This window comes from Dasypus novemcinctus, chromosome 17 (genome assembly GCF_030445035.2).
Source record: "Dasypus novemcinctus isolate mDasNov1 chromosome 17, mDasNov1.1.hap2, whole genome shotgun sequence".
Classification (NCBI taxonomy): Eukaryota; Metazoa; Chordata; class Mammalia; order Cingulata; family Dasypodidae; genus Dasypus; species Dasypus novemcinctus.
In genome coordinates, this window is record NC_080689.1 from 46,132,357 (window position 1) to 46,157,039 (window position 24,683).

Sequence of the window (24,683 nt, forward strand, 5' to 3'; positions counted from 1 at the left end):
GAGGGCATGACCACTGACCCTGCAGAAACAAGTGAGATCATAAGAGGATACAGTGAACAAATGTATGCCAAAAAAATAGAAAATGTACATGACATAAACAAATTCCTAGAAACCCACAAACCACCTATACTGACCTTAGAAAAATCGAAGACTTCAAAACAACAAAAACAACACACAATCGTAAGTGAAGAGACTGAAACTGTCATCAAATACCTGATGGTTTCACAGGTGAATTCTACCAGTAATTCAAAGATAACCTAATACTGATCTTGCTCTTCAAAAAAACTGAACAGGAAAAATGCTATCAAATTAATTCTATGAAGCCAACCAAAACCAGATAAAGATATTACAAAAAAAAAAAAGAGAAAATTACAGACCAATATCTTTAATGAATATAGATGCAAAAATCCTGAACAAAATACTTGCACCCAAATCCAAAAGCACATCAAAAGAATTACACAGCACTGTCAAGTGGGTTTTATCCCAGATATGCAAGGGTGGCTCAATACAACAAAATCTATTAGTTTAAACCACATTGATAAAGTGAAGAAGAACATTATAAGATCCTGCCAATTGATGCAGAAAAGGCATTTGACAAAATACAACCACATTTCTTGATAAAAACAATGCAAAAGATAGGAATAGAAGGAAGCTTTCTCAATATGGTGAAGTGCATATAGGAAAAACTTACATTGCACTAAACAGTGAAAGTCTGAAAGCTTTTCTGCTGAGATGAGGAACAAGACAAGGATGCCTATTATATACCATTATTATTTGATAATGAGCTAAAAGTTCTAGCTAGAGCAATTGAGCCCAACAAAGAAATAAAAGGCACCCTAATAGGAAAGGAAGAAGTAAAACTTGCACTGTTCACTGATATGATCCTATACTAGAAAATTCTGAAAAATCCACAACAAAGCTACTAGAACCAATAATGAGTACAGCAAAGTGACTGGATAAAAGATTAATACGCAAAAATCAATAGTGTTTCTATACCCTACTGATGTGAAATCAGAGGAGGAAATCATTTTTAAAAATTCCATTTATAATAGCAACTAAAACAATCAAATATTTAGGAATAAACTTTAAGAGGATATAAAGGACCTGTATTTAGAAAACTACAAAACATTCCTAAATGAAACTGAAAAAGACTTAAGTAAATTGAAGAATATTTTGTATTCATGGATTGTAAGACTAAATATCATTAAGATGTCAACTCCACCCAAACTGACTTACAGAGTCAACACAATCCCAATAAAAACCCCAACAGCCTTTTTTGAGGAAATCAAAAAGTCAATAATCAAATTTATTTGGAAAGGTAGGGGACCCAAATAGCCAAAAATGTCTTTAACAAGAAGTACAAAGTAGGAAGACTCTCACATTCTGATTTTAAAGCATATTACTTAGCTATAGTGGTAAAAAAAAAAAAACAGCTTGATACTGGCATAAGGACAAACAGATTGATCAATGGAACTGAATTGAGAACTCAGAAATTGACCCTCACATCTACAGTCAAGTGACTTCTGAGAAAGCTGGTAAGCCCACCCAGCTGGGCCTGAACAGTTTATTCAATGAATGGTGCTAGGAGAACTGGATAGCCATATCCAAAATAAAGAAAGTAGATCCCTACCTCATACTTCATATAAAAATTAACTCAAAATGAATCATTTACCTAAATAAAAAAACAACCACCCTGTAATTCCTAGAAGAAAATGTAGGAAAACATCTTCAAGATCTTGTGGTAGGTCGTAGGTTCTTAAACCTTACACCCAAAGCCTGAGTAACAAAAGGAAAAATAGATAAATGGAACCTCTTCAAAATTCAATACTTTTGCATCTCAAGGGACTTTATCAAAGGGTGAAAAAGCAGCTAACTCAATGGAGAAAATATTTGTCAACCACACATTTGATAAGGTTTTAGTATCCATGATATATAAGGAGATCATACAACTCAACAATAAAGACAATCTGATTAAAAAATGGCAAAAAACTTCAAAAGACAACTGTCCAAAGAAGAAATACAAATGGTAAAGTAACATTTGAAAAACATCACTAGTGTGATGTTCCCTAATCAGGGAAATGCAAATCAAAACTACAATGAGATATTTCACACCTATTAGACTAGCCGCTATTAAAAAATCTGAAAACTGTAAATTCTGGGGAGGAGGTGGAGAAATAAGAATGCTTATTCACTGTTGTTGGTAATGTAGAATGGTATAATACAGCCATTGTGAAGGACTGTTTGACCGTTCCTAAGGAAGTTGAATACAGACTTACCTTGGGATCTGGCAATACCATTACTAGGTATATACCCAGAAGAACTGAGAGCTGAGACATGAAGAGACATCTGAACACTGATGTTCATAGAAGTGTTATTACAATAGCCAAAAGTTGGAAACAACCCAGGTGTCCATCAACTAATGAATGGATAAATAAATTATAGCATATATACATGGTAGAATATTATGCAGCAGTAAGAAGAAATGAAGTTGTGAAACATGACAACATGGATGAACCTGGAGGACATTATGTTGAGTGAAGCAAGCCAGATGAAAAGGACAAATACTGTATGACTGTGGTGTTATGAATTAAATATATTATGTGAAATATAAATATATTATGTGAAATACGAATATGGGATAAAACTACATATATTAGACCATTTTTCCTTGAAGCTGAACAAAGATAAGTTAATACTACAAAATGTTAATATCAGACCAGAAAAAAAAAAACAACACATTAGAGTAAGTGAAGGATACCAGGCACGAGGTACAACATATTGTATGATTCCATTTATACGAAATGTAAATATAAATCAATTTATAAGGATGAAATTAGATTAGTGTTTATGTAGGGCGGGGGAAGAAATGCTAAGAGGTGTGGAGACTTTCTTTTTGGAGTAATGAAATTCTTCTAAAATTTTTAGGATGTTAAATGTGCAACATTGTGATTATACTTAAAGCCATTGATTATGAACTTTGGATCAATCATACAGTATGTGAATATATCTCAATAAAACTGCTTAATAAACAAATAAATAATTGTGCAAAAATACCCAGAAATAGCAGCTATGTACAGGCAGATTAAGGGGTGAGGGATTTTCTTGTTTGTCTGTTTTTTGTTTATTATTGTTGTTGTTGAAATGAAGAGAGTGCTCTGGTGTTGATTCAAATGATGAACACCCAAGTCTTTGATTGTACCAGGTGCCATTGATTGCACACTTTGGATGAATTGTATGCTTTATTAATGTGTATCAATGGAATTGACTTGTTTAAAAAAATTGATGGCTTACTATTAGGTTTCTTATTTGACAGAGGAGAGGCTAAGTAAAGAATCTAATTTTAGATTTACTGCCAACACCTACTACCAGTTTCCAGAAGAGGGAGGTTTGGAGGGACAGGTCAGAACTGAATAGGTGGCTCCTGCAGCAATTAAAAATTAATAGTCTTACCTGCCGTGTCGAAGGTCACCTGGGGCTTCTCCAAGTTGATGTTTCACCGAGTTGTCCAAGGAGCCATCTTTTGGCTTGGGCCCGGTCAGCCCTTCCTGGTCATTGCCACAAGGGCCCGTGGTTGTGCTCCATCCCGCTTCAGGGCACAGTGCACTCCAGAGACCAATGGCCTGTTTTACCACAAAGTAGACAGGGACTGGGGACTCTCTGCAGGGTTTCGATGATTTGGGGCAGTCTCTCCTCCAGTGGCCAGGCTCTCCACAGCTAAAGCAGGCAGCTGATGCTTTGGAGTCCAAGCCAGAGTGGCCTCAAAGTGGCAGGCTGCCACTCATGGCGACTGCTATAAGGTGAGCCTTCTGCCTGTCCCTCCTTACCTTTGCCTACTCAGTGGTCTTGTTAGAGTTGTTGAAGATGAAGAAAGCTGTTTCTAAAAGAGAATTCATTGGCGTTTGGGGCCCTAATGCTAGCTTTTGGAGTTTCCTTCTAATATCTGGAAATGGTTGGCCAATAAAATAAGTTTTTAACATTACAAAAAGAAAAGCATATGGGATTCCTATATATCCCAACCCCTCATCCTCCCACATCTTCCCTTATTAATAAACATCTTACAATTGTGATACTTTTGTTACAATTGATGAATTAATATTTAAGCATTGCTAATAACCAAGGTCTACAGTTTACATTGCAGTTTATACTTAAATACAATGCCCGAAAAATGTCCTATGTTCCACCTATTATTCCCTTCCCCTCACATCAGCTGTAAGAAAGAATGAAATTTTGACACATGCAAAAACATGTATGACCATTTATATTCAGTGAAGTGCGCCAGTCACGAAAGGGCAAATATTGCATGACCTAATTGATATGACTAAGCATATTGAGCAGAATCACAGAGACAGAGTTTGAAAGACAGGTTACCAGGGGACAAAAAATGATCAGAGAGTGGTAAGCTGATGCTCAAGCTGTACAGAACCTATGACAAGGTGGAAGGGGGTGGTTTGGCAGTGGATGGGAATGATCCTGGTGCAGGGATGTAAGTGGGGTTGACGGTCCAGGAGTCTGAGGGTTAGGGGGGTTGGAGGGGTTGTGTTGGGCTGTCCATGGAACTGCTGGGAGGGATGGAGGAAGGAACATGTGAACTCTGGGGAGGTGGAGGTCTATGGTTGAAAATAATATTATCTTGTACACAACTACCTTTGTTAGGAAACATGTTATTAATTTTGATATGTTTATTTTTCTAGTGTCTCCTAAATTTAAAAAAATATATATAATCATATGATGAGTAAAAAGAGACATTTTCCTTTTCCTTTGTTGCACCAATTATTTAGATTAAAATTATATATTATATTCTTCATTTGTCTAATGCTTTTACACTCAGCATAATATTTCAGATTCACTGATATCATTATGTGACTTAGTGATTCATTAATTTTTTTGGTAATTAATCCTCAATTGCATGGCTATACCATATGCTTATCACTGATGTGCCAGCGTGCATTCAGCTTGATTGCTGCTTTCTGATATTACAAAGAAAGATGCTATGAACACTGTGGACAAGTCTTGCATGTAGTTTGTTAAATGTATCCTTAAGTGGTTCATGTATCTGAGCCTTTTTAATGAAATTGTATTTTACTTTAATGTTATAATTTTTCTATAATATTATATAAAAATACTATCAGTTTTTGAAGATGATATTAAACACTGCCAGTTTGCTCAACAGACTCTATTTCCTGTAGCTTTTGTAGATTCATTACAATTTTGCAATAACACAAACTTGCTACTTGCAAAAGAAAGAAATCTTACTTATTTGTTTCCCAAACTGTATGCTCTTTATTAGTTTATATTATTTTATTACACTGGTCAGGACCTGTAACAATGTTGAATAGCAGTAGTAAGAGTTGACGTATTTGCCTTGTTACAAAATTTAGATAAAAGCACTTAGTGTTTTACTATTATGAATTTAGTTTGGGTTTTATTTAAATGCTCTTTATCAAGTGAGGAAGTTCTTTTCTTGTACTAGTTTTCATGGATGGGTGTTGAATTTTGTCAAATGCTTTTTCTATATTAAATAAAATTTTCATATGTTCATTCACCTTGATGCTATTTACAGGGTGACATGCTAAATGAACCTTATGTTCTCAGAGTAAACCTCACTCAATCTTGAGGCAGTATACTTTTTACATTGTTGGATTTAATTTGCTAATATTTTATCAGTGATATTTACATGTATTTTTTGAAGGATTTTGGCCTATAGTGTTCTATTCTTATAATTGCTGGTTCTGAGTCAGGGTACCAGAGGTGGCCTTATAAAGTGATTTGGGGAGCATTCCCTCCTGTATTATACCTAGAAATTTAATGAAGAATGGGTGCTAACTTTTATTGTCTTTTGGCATCTTTTAATATGAACTTTTTTCTTCTGATTTTTTGATTTTTGATAAATTATATCATAATTTTTGTTCTTAGTTTATTATTTCTTCAGTACATTCCTGGATTCTATTTGCTAACATTTTGTTGTAGATTTTGTCTCTAATTAAGATAGGATATTAGTTTCCTTTTGTGACATTAATTTTGTCAGGTTTGGTATTAAAGGTAATTTTGTTATGTAAGTTAATGGAAGAGTTTTTTCTCTTTCTCTAGTAATTAAGGCATTGATAGCTGGAAAATGTGCTTATTAAAAATCTCTTCATTTAAGCAGTTCTTGAGATTCTAATATGTTTCACAGATCTAGTTGAACTGGTTTTCTATTAATCTAATGCTCTTTGTTCTTAGTTCCTAGAAGGACAACAACCAGACCTTCCCACTTGTGCTTAAGATAACATCTCAAAACAAAACACAGAATGGTGTCAAGAACACCTCAGAAACAAAAAGCTTGATATCCTTAAACTGTCAGCTGCTCGCTCAACAATATCCACCTGTAAATGCTAATAGATAAATCTCTGAAACTGGGACAACAAGCAGGAGTATGGCATGCTTGAGATAATACAGGATTGAGAAATTTGCTCACATTCTCCTCATGAGAACCGTGGGAAAATCCGGCATCATCACTGATATGGCAAGAATGCATTATGAGGTCATCACTTAATCCTTGATCCCTACTCCCTTTTCTTTGCCTATATAAACCCTAGCTCCCATTTTCACTTTGAATTGGTTTGGGGAAGATTCCCCCAGTTCCTTGCTCGTGCACTCACAATAAATGACCTTCTCACTGGGAGGTGTGTTTCTCCACTGTGGCGCTGGGTCAGGAAGGTCCTTCTATTGAAAATAGCCAGTCAGGCAGTATCAGCATTTAAGGCTAAAATTTTATTATCCAAGTACAATTTTGCTACGCCACATAGATTTTACTATGGCAAGTTCTCCTTTGTTTTCTATATAGTTTGCAAATTCTCTTGATTTTCCTCTTGGTACAATAGAATTGGGTAATGCCTAAATATTTATATTGCTGCATTTTATTATTAATTTCTGAATGTATTTTCTCTGAATTATACAATGTTACTTATAAAATTGCAACTATTTTGACTTTTTAGTTATCTCTATCAATGCTAAAAAAGATTTATCTGTGTTCAATTAATATTATTGGTTATATTATTCCATTTCTCTGTTTCAACTTTCTTTTCTTAACAAGAGCTGTCAAAAATTTAAGCAAATAATTTATAAGTTTCAGCAATTTTACAAAATATATTTAGGTGTGTACATTTTCTCATCAGCCCAGCATGGAACCTGGTAAAACCCCCTCAGTAGGCAGGCTCAAACCTTTCTTGAACTGAAGAACATTGTCTTCTCTATTTTGTTTAAATATTGACTCATTCATTTGTTCCTATTTCTTTTTATTTTATATAAGTGTTTTATGTCACTTTGGCCTATCATTCATGCCCCTTACCATTTTCATCATGATTTTCCTTTCTTTGCTCTGCTTTGAAATATTCCTTGCTCTTTATCTTCCAGGTCACTAATATAGGATTCTATGCTACTCATCTTAATTCGTGTAATCATTTTGTTGCTGTTGGAAGACGTTGATTTTTTTAGCTTCAGAAAGTCTGACAAATTGGAATCACTTTACTTATCCATGAGGAGAATATGTTTCTTTTTAAAACAATTTCAAAACAATTATTGTACATGGAGGCTCTTCAAAGCAGTAGGGGTAAAATCATAATAGAGTAATGAAATAAAGACAGATTTTGGTGGATGCCTAATTTAGTGGGGATCAGAAAAGGCATATCTCATGAATTAAAATATTTAAAAGGCAAAAATAGAAAAACTATTCAATAATCTACAGAAATGGCATTTTTGTAAAGAGAAACATTAAATGCAAAAATGCCCACAGGCACTTTTATTCTTAGATTTCTACAGAGGCATGTTTGTGAAAGTTGGCTTCTTTTCATCACATAGAATGGAGTCAATTGAGTTTGCCAAGCTGTGTACCTCCAGGGTATAGACTCATCAGAATCAGGATGCCTTCTAATGCATAGCAACAATTGGCAGGGTCAGACTCCAATTAGTTAATTCACTATTGTGAATACCCAGAGAATTTAAATTTTCTCAGGAAAGCCTTCAGTTCCAACTTTATCCCCATTACATGTTCATCCCTCTTATAAAATCATAGCCTCGGGTACATAAGAAATTTCCTCCAGCCTCTAGCCAATAAGACCACTTAATTCATTGCCATTTCAGCTGTACAGGTAATTAGGAAGGAGAGGTTGTCATGAATGTGTACTCCAGGGGTGTCTTCCCATTTCTATTTATTCTTAATTCAATTTCATAATTTTTCTACTTTCCAAAGTGTGTAAAGTTTTATTTCTAATTTCATTTAATTTCAATCTCTGTTTTACTGATTAAATTTGTCATAGATATTTATAATCACTGATTTTCCCCAAAGGACTAGTTCAGGTTATTAATGGTGTTTTTGTAGTAGAGGACAGTCTGCATTTTTTGCCATCTTTTTCTGGGACCCACAAATAAGACCTGTGCTTTGGATTAGATGTGTTACTCTAGCTTCTAGAATAGAATGATAAATATTGGCAGACTCCCTTCTGGGAGTGACCAGAGGCAAAATTCATCCTGTCTAGCAGATAGTGGCCTGCTGGTATATTTTTTTCCACTTTTGCCTGGGCCATCTGTAAATGTTCACTGGAGACCCCTTGGCCAGTTATGTGCATTTCGTGGAATTGTATCACCAGCTATTTCTGTTCCTAAATTGGAGAGATTGGGGTCCCTTGCCTATGGCACAAGCAAGAGAGGGGTGCAAGTAAACATCTCCTTGTGTCGGCTGTGGATGGGGACTGATGCCCACTATTGTATATGACCTTGCTTTGACTCCTATCTGTGAGACTGTTCCTATCCAGTGCTTGTGTAAGTCGTACCTTTTTTGGTGACCTTGAAACCTGTGTGGAGAGGGTTGACATCTCTTTGTTATCCTTCTTGTGGCAGGTCAGCTCCCCTGAAGTTGGTAATGGGTGTCTCCTTTCCGAATGACAATCTTTGAATTTTGAGTTTATCTCATTTTTATTATCCTTTTTTCTACCTGCTTCTCCTTTCTGAGTTGATTTTCAATTTTATCAAATGTTAAAAATATCATTAATATATATCTGTTTTTGAAAACAATTATGTTTGTCTCTGATTTTTCCAAAGAGTTTTGACATGTAATTTTCACCATTTTAATTTTCTTCTTATTAATCTTAATTTTTCTTCATGTGCACATAGAAGTATCTGTTTCAGTCTTTACATGCTTGGAACAATTTTCTTGTTTTTTGTTTTCTTTAGGACATTTTATTTAGCATCTGAGTTTATCACATCAATATTGGCTACTTTAAACCAAGTAGTTTCATGATTGGTGTAATGGTTAATTTTGTGTGTCAACTTGGGTAGATTATGCTGTCCAGTTGTTTGGTCAGACACTGGCATAGATGCTGCTGTGAAATATTTGATAGATCTGATTACCATAAATAATTAGTTGACTTGATATTATAAGTGGGCCAAACATAATTAAGAGCACTGAATTATATATGTGAATGTGGTCAAAGGGGAAATTTTTAAGTTTCATATATGTTATTAGAATAAAAGGTTTTAAAAAATATAAGACTATACAAGGCAAACGGTGAACTCTATTGTTAATGATTGACTCCAGTCAATAGCACAATTATAAAAATGTTCTTTCATGAATTGTAATAAAGATACCACACTAATGCAAGGTGTTAACAGGCTGGTATATGGGAGCTCTGTATTTTATGCACGATTTTCTGTATACCTACAATTTCTCTAATAAAATATAAAATGAAAAAGCAAAGAAAAAGAACGAAGAAATTTTGCTTCAAAGCTAAACCATTTACTCCAGTCTGACTTTCCAGCCTGCTGGCCTCCTCTATGGATTTCAGATTGTCAAGACTACGACATTATTCTTACAGGAATTTCCAGCACATACGATGGTTTTTTGTCTTGCCAGTCTTTACACTTGAGTGAGTCAATTCCTTAAAAACAAATCTATTTATCTATACATATATGCAGACATATATTTTATTGATTCTGTTTCTCTGGAGCACCCTGACTAATACAGTTGGTATATTTAGGGAGAGTTCAACAATTCAAAATTACCATCAAGGACACATTTTTTTTTTCCCTTTTACACTTTGTTTTTATGCTTTGGCCACATGATTGCAAGACAGCTGCTGCATCTGTGAACATCCTGCTCACATATAAGGAATGAAGGAAAAGAAAATTCTAGTGCTATCCTCAACCCTTGGGCTTTTCGTCATGATCTCAAGATCCTTGAAACAGATCCAGGTGAATGGAAGCATTCGAGGGAAGAGTAACCGGTTCTAGTGACTGTCTCTTTAATCAGAAAGCAAAATATAACCTAGAATCCTCTAGCACACTTCCACTTATGACTCATTGGACAGACTGAGGGTAGCTGCAGGGGAGGAAAGGAAATGCAGAGGTGTCAACAAACAATATTTGCCACAGGAATTGAAAACGAACAATGAGGCTGTAGTATATATATATATATTTTTTTTTTCTTTCCTTCTTTCTGTCTTTCCTTTCCTCTTCCTTTCTTCATTTTTACTAAAATGTATTTATACATTTTTACTAAAATGTATAAAGAATCCAGCTCACAAAATTACCATGCCTTTGAAGGAGTATATATGCTCATGATTGTTTCTTTAAAGGACCTTCAGAAGATACTTTTCTTTGCTTAATAACATGGAGGAATATTTGTTTAACTGTTCAAAGATTATAACATATAAAGCCTTACTGCACATGGAGTCCTAGTCAGAATTGTATTAAAATACATTCTTTTGGGGCACATATTCTTAAAGAAAATGAACACAGGAAGACATCTAACAATATGGCATATTGAGAATCCTGCAGGTTTTTGTCCTCCACCATTAGTGTAATTATCTAATTCCACAAATTAAATTGCAGTACTGATTTTAATATTAAATTGACCTGTTGTTTGAACAATACAATATGAGATATGATATAACTTTGTGATTCAAGTAAGATCTTCTACTCATACAGGAGAAATCAATCATGTGGATCCAAGATATTGAAAAAAACTGCAGCCATTTCCTATTTCTATAAAAGAGAAATTTTATTTTCCATTGAATCGTGAGTGACACAGGCTAGGCTTGCTGACACACTAATATACAAGGCATAAAAGAAGCAAACATCTGGAGCTTATTTAAATAGAAGAGATTCCTGTTTCATTCACATTATCTGTTTTTACATTTTTATTACTTATAGCCTAGTGTGCTTTGTGCTGTTTTTGTCTAAAAACGTCTTTATAAAATCTCCCCTGCCCTTTCTGTCAACTCTGAACAGAATGTTACTGAAGACAGAAAATTCCTGGATTTTATATTCCTTTGGTTGCTTAGGATTAACACACAGGAAAGAAAAAAAAAAAAAACACCTCATTCAAGGCCCAAATTAGATAGATGATAAAAGGTAAAATAGAGTAGGTTTGGCTCTGTTGTCCCTTTGTGGGAAAACATATCTCAGAATTTATCTTCCATTTTAATACAACCTCTTGGCAACACACTACTTAATTCAAGAGAATTTTAGAATTAGAAAAACTTGAGAAATTGCCTATTGAAGCATATTCAAATATTCTAAACACAAAAGGAATCCTTTCTACAGAAGATTATCCAATTTTTTCTTGATTACTTCCTAGATGAGGATATTCAATTCTTCAAGAAGCAGCCCATTTTTTAGAAAGGTCATCTCTGTAATGAATTGCAGTGTTTGTTCCTGGAACATTGTCTATTGGTTTCAATTCTGTTCTAATCAACAAAGAACAAATTCACGTAGCCATTTTTCTAGATGGCATTCTTACAGGTCTTTAAAAACAGATACCATTTCTTTCAAATTTTATCTCCAAGTTAATTTTTCCTTGTGCATTTAGTTTTTGAATTGACTTCAAGAATATTCACCATCCTCCAATCTGATTAACTTTATTCAAATGCAATCTAGCATATGAGAACATCTCTTAAACTATTGCATCTAGAATTAAGCACATTATTCCATGAGTGATTTCATCAAGGCAGGAATTATTTCCAATAATCTGAATAATTTACTGCTTTTAAAGCAATTCAACATATTGTTTGCAGTTTCAACATTTTTGCAGTCATTAAATTTTGGGTTTATAGATGCTACATTATTATTTACTATTATTAGTTCTTTACAGATGAACTGCTATTTAGAAAATATTCCTGGCTTTTTTCAGATTAAAATACAAAAATCCCCATTTATAGCTGCTAAATTTTACCTTGTTTCTGTTTGCTATTTCAAGGCTGTTGCTATCATATTCAACAGTGATTAAATCAGGTAATATACTTCTCTTAATTTCCTCTTACCCATCCCTTCCTGTCCTCTCTCCCATTCGAAGTAGTTCTTCTATGGCTGTCTTTCACACAACCCCATGTTCTGATGGCCCCTGTCTGAATTTCTTGTGCTTATAAAGGGCTCCAATAACACAAATAAGGTCCACCCTGATTCTGGGCCACACCTTAACTAAAAATAACATCTTTCAAATTCCTGTTTAGGCATGAATTCATACTCAGGTGTGAGTATTATGGTGAAGATCATGTCTTTTGTTGGGGAACATAATTCAACCTATCACAGCAACAGAAGCCAAAATATCAGAATAGTAAATGTAATTCAAGTCTTTGAAGATCTTTACATTGTCCAGAATGTGATAAAATACCAATTATATTATACTCAATTAAATAAAGGACACATCATCTTTTCTCTAGTATAGCCTGAAAGGAATATTGACAGATTATCTGACTAATAAGATAATGGAGGTAGAAATGAAATAATCAATAATAAGTAATACTTCTGAAAAAGAAAGCAGTGGGAGAAAAGAAATATAGAAGAGGTATAACAAAATGGCAAGCAATATTTTAAAAGGTAGATTTAAATACAAATATATCAATTAACTATAAATTGACTAAATATTAAATCAATTAAATGCAAAGATTGTCAAACAAAACATACAATCAAAATCCAACTCCATGCTGCTTATAAATGATAAACCTTAAGTGAATGGATATAGAAAGTTAAATTTCTATGAGTTGAGAGTTAAAAAAAATTTAGGAACAAATATTCCAATGGCATAATATTATGCCATTTAGAAAAAAAGATCTATCATTTTAGAGAGAGTTATTTATTTTGTCCTGAAAGCAAACACCATTTCTGGATCTGAGACCCAACTTATTACTACTTACAGCAATAACAGAGACATGATAAGAACACGTCAGGTGCTTGTTCAAGGGTCTCTACTGCAATAGAAGAGTTGCAGAACTATGAATCTGCCAGCTGTAATAGGAGCTGGACAGCTGCCCCAAGCCCTCTCACTACCTGAGAGAAGGTGAGAAACCTTACATTTCTAACACAAATGAATTCCCTTTCGGCAGAGAATAGGGACGTTTCCTACCCTGGAATGCAAGCACTTGGCTCAAAGTAAAGTATGTTTCCTTACCCTTGGAATGGCAGCAGACGGCTCCACCATAAAGGCAACAAGTGGTTTCAGGTTCAACAATCTTGGAAGGTGGGGAGCAAATGAATCAGGGAAAAGGAGAAATTTTGGAAAATGAGAATAATTGCACTGTCCTATATAAATAGCTTTACAATAGTAACTCTTCCAGTTCATGAAAATTTATATACATTATTGGTCTATAGGTTGAAATAGATCTTTTACTATTAAATATGATGTAACTTATGTTTTAGTTTATTTATTAAACCTTTTATTAGATTAAGAAAGTTTTCATTTTGTCTGTTTTGATAAGGGTTTTTAAAAGAATGAATAGGGAATTTTATTTATTAATTTTGTTTTGATTGAAGTACTTTTTTCTCATTCTCTTCATGTGATGAATTACATTGATTTTAAAAAACAAATTCCTTTTATATTCCAGAAATAAATCCAACTTGCCAATTGGATTTATTTTCCTTTTTAAAAAAATATTTCTGTATTAGATTGGCTAATGTTAGAGTTTTACAAAACATTTGAGGAATTGGTAGGTAATTTTGCTTTCTTTTAATAGTTTTGTTAGATTTTGGTATTACAGCAATACTGTTTTCATTAAATAATATGAGAAATATAACCCATTTCTTAATCCCTGGAAGAAATTGTTTAAGATTAGTGTTATTTCTTCCTTAAATGCATAGAGGAATTTATTTATGAAGTCATCTAGGCCTGATGATGATGATAATGATGTGTGTAGGAACATTTTTAATTGCGAATTTAAAAATATATACAGAAAGAGATATATACTGACTTTTCTACATTTTTCAATCAGCTTGATGAATTGTGTATTTCTAAGAATTTGTCCATTTCATTTAAATTTTTAATTTATTTCCATAAACTGGTTCAAAATATATTTCATTTTCTTTTCAGTGTCTGTAAGATTAATAATGTTAAGAAGGTTTTAATAATATGTGCCTGCAGTATTTAGCCAAATTTTGAATTTTTGGTCATTTCCATTGCCTGTTTTTAATTTTCTTGTCCTTTTCTTCTTCTTTTGGGTTTAATTGTTTTTCTTTGACTAATTTCTTGAAATGCATATTTAAACCATTGATTTTCCACTTGTTGTTCTTCCTAATGTATATGCTTAATGCTAAAAATTTTCCTCTAAGCATATTTGTGACTAAATGCCACATATTTTGATATATTTTATTTTCATCATTCAGTTCAAATATTTTCCTAATCTTGTCTGAGATCAGTGTAGCTGTACTTCTTCTGCTTAGAGTTTCATTAGTTTATATTTTTAATGCTCTTACTTTCAAACTTTCTATATCCATTCACTTAAGGTGTATCATTTATAAGTAGCAAGGGGTTGGGGTTTGATTTTATTTCCTGTGTGGCAATCTTTGCTTTTAATTGGTTTAATTTATAGTTAATTGATATATTTGTATTCAAATCTATCTTTTTAAATAACTTTTTCTTCCACTCTTTTCTTTTTTTGAAGTATTACTTATTATTGATTATTTCATTTCTACCTCCATTATCTTATTAGTCAGATAATCTATCAATATTCCTTTCAGGCTATCCTAGAGAAAAGATGATGTGTCCTTCATTTAATTGAGCATAATATAATTGGTATTTTATCACACTCTGGACAATGTAAAGATCTTCAAAGACTTGAACTACATTTACTATTCTGATATTTTGGCTTCTGTTGTTGTGATAGGTTGAATTATGTTCCCCAACAAAAGACATGATTTTCACCATTAATACTCACACCTATGTAGAATTCATGCCTAAACAGGAATTTGGAAGATGTTATTTTTAGTTAAGGTGTGGCCCTGAATCAGGATGGACCTTGTTGTGTGTTACTGGAGCCCTTTATAAGCACAAGAAATTTGAGCACAGTCAGAGAAGACCACAGTGGGGAGCCAGAAGTCAGGGCAAACTGGAAGAGAAGACACAAAGAGACGGTCATGTGACAGAGGCAGAGAAGCAAGTCAAGGAACCCCAAGAATTGTCTGAAGCTGTCATCGAACACTACCAGTTCTAGAAGAAAGCATGGCTTGTCAAGACAATGATGTGGGATATCTAGCTTCCAAAACTATGAGTCAATAACTACTTGTTGTTTAAATCAACCCATTTTATGTTTTTTTTCTTTCTTCTTTTTTTAAATTAATTTATTGAAATATATAACCCATGCACAAACATACATAAACAATAAGTGTATAGTAATAGTTGTGAACTTACAAAACAAACATGTATAACATCATACAGGACTCTCATAAACTCACCCTGCCACCAACACCTTACACAGCTGTTAAGCCTTTTTAACTAATGATAAAAGAGCATTATCAAAATATTACTACTAACCAAAGTGTTTTCCCCCAACCCTCCCTATTAACTTTATATCATTTATATATGAACATACATAAACAATTAAGTGTACAGTAAAAGCTATGAACTTACAAAGCATACATGCATAACATCATATACATGGGTCCCATACATCAACCCTCCACCAATACCTTACATTGTTGTGAGATGTTTGTTACAAATTATGAAAAAAGGGAAGCGGACTTGGCCCAGTGGTTAGGGTGTCCGTCTACCACATGGGAGGTCCACGTTCAAACGCCAGGCCTCCTTGACCCTTGTGGAGCTGGCCCATGTGCAGTGGTGATGCACACAAGGAGTGCGGTTCCATCCAAGGGTGTCCCCCATGTAGGGGAGCCCCACGCGCAAGGAGTGTGCCCTGTAAGGAGAGCCACCCAGTGCAAAAGAAAGTGCAGCCTGCCCAGGAATGGCGCTGCACACACGGAGAGTTGACACGTGAAGATGACGCAGCAAGGCAGCGCACTTGGCCCAGTGGTTAGGGCGTCCGTCTACCACATGGGAGTTCTGCGGTTCAAACCCCGGGCCCCCTCAACCCGTGTGGAGCTGGCCCATGTGCAGTGCTGATGTGCACAAGGAGTGCCCTGACCCGCAGGGGTGTCCCCCACATAGGGGAGCCACACATACAAGGAATGTGCCCCGTAAGGAGAGCTGCCCAGTGGGAAAGAAAGTGTAGCCTGCCCAGGAATGGCGCCGCACACATGGAGAGCTGACACAAGATGATGCAACAAAAAGAAACACAGATTCCCATGCCTCTGACAACAACAGAAGCAGACAAAGAAGACGCAGCAAATAGACACAGAGAACAGACAACAGGGGTTGGGGGGGAAGGGGAGAGGAATAAATAAATAAAATAAATCTTTAAAAAAAAAAGAGAGACACAGATTCCCATGCCACTGACAACAACAGAAGTGGACAAAGAAGAACATGTAGCAAAGACACAGAAAACAGAAAACTGCTGGGGGATGGGGGAAGGAGAGGGGAAGGGGAGAGAAATAAATAAATCTTAAAAAAAGAAATTATGAAAAAATATTGTCAAAATCTTACTACTAATTGTAGTCCTTATCTTACATTTGGTGTTTCTCCCCCCAACCCACCCTAATTATTTTTAAAATATATTTTTTATGACAAGTTATAAACTTATAAAACAATCATATACTGTGCAGAAATCCCAAACAACACCCTTCTATCATCAACCACACTGTGGTGGAACATTTGTTACAGATAAGATAATATCATCTCATTGTTACCATGTCCATAGTATACATTTGACTCACATTTTCCATACATCCCCATTATCAACACAGTACATCTTTGGCATAGATGCAAGAATATTATATTATTACTGCTAAACACAGTCCATAGGTCATTCCAGTTTATTTTTCCCATGCATTCCCAATACCCTGCAGTAGTATTATACATTTTCTCTAGCTCACAAAGGACACTTTGCTATTCAGTTCCTAGATTATTCTCTAGCATTCTGTCAATTGGCATTTACATACCTAGACTACCATTTTCAGCCACATCCCCATTTATAAACTAGATATTACTCACTATTTGTTACCATCCATTCTATACATTTCCACACTTTTACAGTAAAACTAATCAAAACTTCTACATACATTAAACATCATTAGTCCATCTCAGTCCTTCTCTTATCTCCATTAATAATCTGCCACCTACCACCAGGTCTTGAAGATACTTCCTACAATTTCTTCTAGAAGTTTTATGGTTCTTGATTTATTTTTAGGTTTTTGATCCATTTTGAGTTAAGTTTCGGACAAGGTGTGAGATAGAGGTCCTCTTTCCTTCTTTTGGCTCTAGATATCCAGTTCTTTCAGCACCATTTTGCTGAATGGACCATTAAGTCCAAGCTGTGTGGGTTGGACAGGTTAGTCAGAAATCACTTGACCATACATGTGAGGGTTGAGGGTCTGTTTCTGAGCCATCAGTTTGGTTCTATTGGTCTATGTGTCTGTCTTTATGCCAGTACCATGCTGTTTTTACCCCTAGTATGATGTAAAGTCCAGAGATGAGGGTTGCTTTTCCTTTTATGATGTTTCTGGCTATTCAGGACCCCTTACTCTTCAAAATAAATCTGATAATTGTGTTTTCAACTTTTTTTTAAGCCGGTGGAATTTTTATCAGGGTTGCATTGATTCTGTATATCAATGTGAGTAGAATTGACTTCTTAATGATATTTAGTCTTCCAATCCATGAACATGGAATGCTCTTCCAGATATTTAGGACTTTTCTGATTTCTTTTAACATTGGGTTGCAGTTTTCTGAATAAAAGTGCTTTATATCATTGGTTAAGTTTATTCCTGACTATTTGAGTTTTATCTTTCACTCTTTTGACACTTTTTATTACTTTTATTAATATAATCTTCATTTCCAGACTCTCTTGCAGGCCTCTCTCTCCTGTCTTTTCTTTTCAGGCTCTAGCACACCCTTTAGTATTTCCTGAAAATCTGGGCTCTTGTTTAGAAATTCTCTCAGTTTCTCTTTATCTGTAAATATTCTAATTTTGCCCTCCTTTTTGAAAGACAGTCTTGCTGGATATAAAGTTCTTGGTGGAAGTTTTTCTCTTGTGGTATCTTAAACATATCAGACCACTGTCTTCTTGCCTCCATGGTTTCTGGTGAGAAATCAGCACTTAATCTTATTGGATATGCCTTATATATTATGCATTGCTTTTCTCTTGCTGTTCTCAGAATTCTCTCCTTGTCTTTGGCATTTCACATTCTGATTAGTATGTGTCTCAAAGTTGGTCTATTCAGATTTTTTCAGATGGGAATATGTTCTGCTTCTCGGATATAGATATCTATGTCCTTCAATAGGGTTGGGAAATTTTATATCATTATTTCTTCAAATATTCCTTCTACCCCTTTTCCCTTCTCTTCTCCTTCTGGGACACCCATGACACATATATTTGCACATCTCTTGCTGTCATTTAGTTCCCTGAGATCTTGTTCAATTTTTTCCATTCTTTTCTTCGTCTGTTCTTTTGTATATTCACTTTCAGAGGCTGTGTCTTGAAGCTCACCTATCCTTTCTTCTACCTCTTCAAATCTGCTATTATATGATTCCGATGTTTTTTTAAATCTCATTTATTGTGCCTTTCATTCCCATAAGATCTGCTATTTTTCTATGCATGCTTTCACATTCTTCTTTGTGCTTATCCAGTGTCTTCTTAATATCCTTAATCTCTTCCACCATCTCATTGAATTTATTAAGGAGATTTGTTTAAACATCTGTGATTAGTTGTCTCAACTCCTTTATGTCATCTGGAGGCTTATCTTGTTCCATTAACTGGGTCAAATCTTCCTGTTTCTTGGTGTGGATTATAATTTTTAGCTGGTGTCTTGGCATCTGGCTTACTAGAGTATCTGGGTGAAGTTTTTCTCTTCAGTTTAGAGCTTTCTGCCATTTCTCCCTTGCTGGTTGTTCAATAGGAACCAAGAATGTAGTTGGTACTATAAACTGTGGAGGCTCAAGCTGCCCTCATTCTCATAGAGATCCATAAAGCTTTTCCCAACTTTCTCCTTTCCCAGAGATAGGGACAGAATAACAGTTGAGTGGAATAATCCAAGTCATGCAGGCCTAGACTGTGGTTGCCCAGAGAGACTGATGAAGCTTCATTCTCCTTTCTCCCCAGCTTGGGCGGGGTGGGGGTGGGGAGGATGGAGCTGCAGGTATGGGCAGCAATCTATGCAGTGCAGGTCCAAGATGATCACAGCTGCCCTGGTAGACTTCAGATTATTCATTTGTGGTGGCCAAAGCTACCCAACATAACCTGGATAGGCTGGTGCAGAGCTAACCAGCGTCTTCTCTGCCAGAGGTGGGGCTGAAGCCTAGGCTAGGACTGCAGGCTGATCTGGGTGAAAGAAACTAGTTCCTTCTGTCACTGGGTTATTTGGTCAGTCAGGCTTCCCCTCAGGCTGGGGGCGGAGTCAAAATGGTGGCCACTGGCCTCCTTCCTTTCCTATTTGGACAGATTCACACTCCAGCTGTTCCTTGGGTTATTCCTTAGTCAGTCAGTAGCTCCTCCTCCTCCCCTGTTTTTGGGAAATGGAGCTTCCAATTCCAATCACAGAACATCTCCTGGGACGGCTCATGCCACCAGAGCAGGACAATCACTGGCCTCCGTAGCTTGGCTGGCAATTTCCCAGAGAGGCTGGCGCAGGTCCTTGCAGCTTCCTCCCTGTTGGAGGTGGCACTGGGGCTTAGGCTAGACCTGCAGTCTGACCTGAATGGAAAGAAACCAGTCTCCACCAGCACTGTGATTCTCAGTCCGCCCCGCTTCTCCTTGTGCCAGTCCAGGAGTTAAGATGGTGGCTCCTGGCTTCCTTCTACTTGGACAGGCTCAAACTTTAGCTGTTTTCAGGATTATACTTTAGCCTGCTGAATTTACTCATTAGTAGCTGAAGTTACTCATCAGTAGCTGAAGTTGGTGCCCAACCGTCTCTTCCTCCCCCATTTTTGGGAAGTGGAGCTTTCAATTCCAGTGTGGAACATCTCCTGAGGTGGCTTGTGCTACCAGTGGAGGGTGGGCACTGGCCTCTAAGGAGTGGAACACTCTACTTGAGAGTCTTTTCTGCAGATGGGCAGTCTCCTCCTTCCACTCCTTCAAGGATGTTGCAGGATGCCCTCTTGGCCTCCTGAAGCCCCAAACAGGTGCTTTAGCTAGCTCAAATAGCTCTGGGTGTTTACTAACTGCCCTGTAGCAGGTGCTGACTCTAGGAGCTCCTTACTCTGCCACCATCTTGCTGTTTGTCCCCATTTCATGTTTTTTGACATGACAGTCTGGCGAACAAGGTCAGTTGTGAAAATTAATTTCCTCTACATTTTAAACAGCATATAGGTTTATTTATTATAATTATTAATTAATGAAGCAAAATATTTATTTAGATTAACCAACATATTGCTATTCATTCCTCCTTGCATCTCCATTGCTTTCTAATCTAGAAGTTTTCTTCTGAAATAATTTTTAAAAATATTTCTTTCAGTGTAGACCTGCTGGTAATTTTCTCATTTTTTAAATTCTGGAAGCATTTTATTTTGTTTTTTTGAATAATAATTTCCTTGGGTATAACATTTGTGTTCACAGTTGATTTCATTTTAGTTTGTTTTTTCTGGCTTCATTGTTTTCTGTTGATATGTCAACCCTTAGACTTACTGTTGCTACTTTGAAGGTAATTCATCTTTTTTTCTCTCATGTTTTTTACATTTTCTTTTTGTCCTTATTTTTCAGAATATTCATGGTGTGAATTGATAAGATTCATTTGTGATTTCATCTGGCTTTATATTCATTGTACTTTTAAAATATATTCTTAGTATCTTATATTGAATTTGGAAAAAGCTCAGCATAATTTCTTTGAAGATTACTTTTGATCCTTTCCTTCTTCCTTTTGTGACTCCATCGACAAGTGGGCTTTACCTTTTCATAGGTATCATGTGTCTGGTACCTTACTTTCTCTCTTTCCCACTTTCATTTCTCTGATCATTTGATCTGAATATTTTTTCCTTAACAATTTTCCAGTTCTTTATTCTCTCTTGAGTTGACTCTAATCTGCAGTTAAACTTATCCAATCAGGTTCTTAAAGTCAGTTACAGTTTTTAATTCACAGAATTTCCATGTAATTTTTGTTAAAACATTTCCAGTTTCTTCTAAATTTCAATTCTGTCATTAAAGATTGTGCTAATAACATCAATATCTGGATCTCTTCTTATGCATTCATTGTGTCTGCTGTTTTCCAATCAATTTTTTTCTTTACACATGATTGTTTTCAACAGCTTTACATTCAATGCAATTCACCTATTTAAAAATGCATAATTCATTAGCTTTTAGTATATTCACAGAGTTGTGTAACTGTCAGCACAAACCAATTTTAGAACACTTTCTTCATCCTAAAAAAGAAACCATTGCTAATGGAACCATATTCATTAGCTTGGTATCTTAGTTTGGCGGGACCATTGTAAAAGTATCATAGACTGGTTGGCTTAAACAATAATTTATTGTCTCATGGTTATGGAGGCTAAAAGTCCAAAGTCTAGGTGTTGGCAGGGCCATTCTTTCTCTGCAGCCTATGGCTCTCTAGTGGTGGCCTGCTAGCAGTCCTTCACTTAGTCTCCGCATCCCTCACCAGGCTTTCCTTATGACTCCTACTCCTGTGACCAAATTTCTATGGACACAGAAATTTAAAGACTCCAGTCACGTCTGATTAAAAGACGCCCTGGTTTAGTTTGGTCTCGTCTTAACTAATACGATCTTCAAAGGATATATTTACAGATGAGTTTATGTCCACAGGGCCAGGGGTTCCATCTTGAACATTTTTTTGGGGAGACATGATGCTTACCATAAGAAATGACTCCCTTTTTAATGTCATGCTGGCTGTACACATGAAGATTTCTATAGACAACCTAATACTCTGTTGTCTCCCTCCACAGAGGTTTGAGTTGAAATCATCTAGTACATTTCCATCTTTTTGTAGCTGACAAACCCAACAGTGTTACAAAAATGAAGCGTTCAGTCCAAGATTCTAATCTAGTTACTGACAGAAACAGAATGAAAGCCTGGTTGCCTTAACTGCTAACCCACAAATCCAAAAACGCTGTATAGTACAGAGAGTAAATATTAAATGAAAGAAATAAGAATACATAAATGGTCAGCATAGGAAAATACATACTTTTTAGAATAAGTCACTTTAATTTTTTCTGTCATATATTGTTGCTTGTAATGCCATAACACTTAAATTTCAATCTCAATTTTTCTAGCTATTTATTGGCTTCAGATTTTCTTTTTTATAACCATAGAAATTACCTACCTGTTTCCACAGTGGACAATTTTATTAGGCATGGTTAATTTAAATTTTAGTTGTAATTCCTACCTTGCCATTTCATATAAATACAATAGGAATAATTAAATATTAAAAATAGCCTTAAAATCAATTACTTTTTCATTACATATTTAAGCATAGTACAATCATCTTTGTATAAAATGACTATGCATTTATAAATTGTCTATGCCTTCCAGTAAAATAGTACTGATTTGTTCTAGCATGAAGCATGCTCAGGTGAAAACTTTTACATAACCCAAATTTATTCCAGTCTTTTCATCTCCACAGAACTAATATATTAAAATAAATTCCAGAGGATGATCCTGTGTGGGTCATCCCCTCATGCTCTGTCTCACCCAGCATTGCTGATGCCACCGCGAACCATGGCTGTGCCCGTGCTGTCCTTGTTGGTGATGGGACCTTTCTTGGACGGGACTTGCAGTGGGTCACCTACTCCATTGTCCTCGAGCTACTATTATGGTGATGGTGAGCAGACAAATCGGCTCTACCCCCAGTATTGTCATCATACCCTTCGAGAGCGCTGTACCTTTTAGTTTCCACAGCATTTCAAATTCCCGTCATTCCTTAGTTTCTGAAGAAACTCTGTTGTTTTGCAGTTGGCTCCCAGGGGAGGAAAGAGTGAGTATGACAAGGAAGGCAAGCTCAGTTTTCAAAGACTTTCAGTAACATTGCTAAAACGCGGTAATCGTCTGTTTCAAGAAAACTCTATTCTCAATTCACTTCCCCTTAGTTCTCTGAGCAGGAAAACGAAGTAGGTCTCTCTGAACTGCAAGTGCTACATGATATTTCAAGGTCATCTCTACATAAGCATCTAGCCAAGGATCATTCTCCTGATTTATATTCACTGGATCTGGCAGGTTTGGATGCATTTGGGAATGTTACGGGGAAGACTGAGCAATTCAGAGATGCTTCTAAGATTCTTTTTGATGTTCTGCAAGCTTGCAAATGATATGTACAATCTTTATGGTGGGAATGCAGTGGTAGAATTAGTATCTATCAAGTCATTTGACACAGCCCTTGTGAGGAAGACAAGAACCATCCTTGAGGCAAAACCAATGTGCAGCACAACGAGTCCCTATAACCTTGCATACAAGTGTAATTTTGAGTATCCTGTGGTTTTCAACATGGTACATTGGATTATGATCACTTGGCCTTGGCTGTGATTACTACCTCTTACAACAGTTGGAACATGGATTCTGGATTTGATAGCATCATTTATAGGATGACAAATCAGAAGATTCTATTGGCTTGAACTTTCCTTATGACAGTCTTAGAAAACTGATTTGGAAATTGGCCATTTTGTTAAAATAAATTTTTTAACATGATTTAAAGTAGATAGTATACTTTATATATATATGCAAATTTTGTTCTCTATGTGTGTCTGTGACTTTTTTAGAATGAATTATAGTATTGATGTGGATCGAACTGTGTGATATAGATTCCATAATACTCTCAAATATTATGATATAACCATTAATATAATTTCATCCCATTTAATATTTGGAAATATGCACTGAAATAAATATAAAACATTTAGAATAGCTTGTGTTAAATTTATTTTTTTGCTTTCCAAGTTGCTCTATTTATTTATTTATTTATTTATTATTTTTTATTTTATTTATTTTATCTCTCCCCTCCCCCCACCCCTACCCCAGTTGTCTGTTCTCTGTGTCTATTTTGCTGCGTGTTCTTCTTTGTCTGCTTCTGTTGTTGTCAGTGGCATGGGAATCTGTGTTTCTTTTTGTTGTGTCATCTTGTTGTGTCAGCTCTCCGTGTGTACAGCACCATTCTTGTGCAGGCTGCACTTTCTTTCGTACTGGGCGGCTCTCCTTACGAGGCACACTCCTTGTGCGTGGGGCTCCCCTATGCAGGGAACACTCCTGCGTGGTAGGGCACTCCTTGCACACATCAGCACTGTGCATGGCCAGCTGCACACGGGTCAAGGAGGTCCAGGGTTTGATCCATGGATCTCCCATGTGGTAGACAGATGCCCTAACCATTGGGCCAAGTCTGCTTCTCTATTTATTTAT

General features: G+C 35.8%; 1 pseudogene; it reads left to right on the forward strand.

Moving 5' to 3' along the window:
* Positions 1 to 23,046: 23,046 nt before the first annotated feature.
* On the forward strand, positions 23,047 to 23,905 carry LOC101444017 (renin receptor pseudogene; annotated as a pseudogene).
* The last annotated feature ends 778 nt before the right edge of the window (positions 23,906 to 24,683 follow it).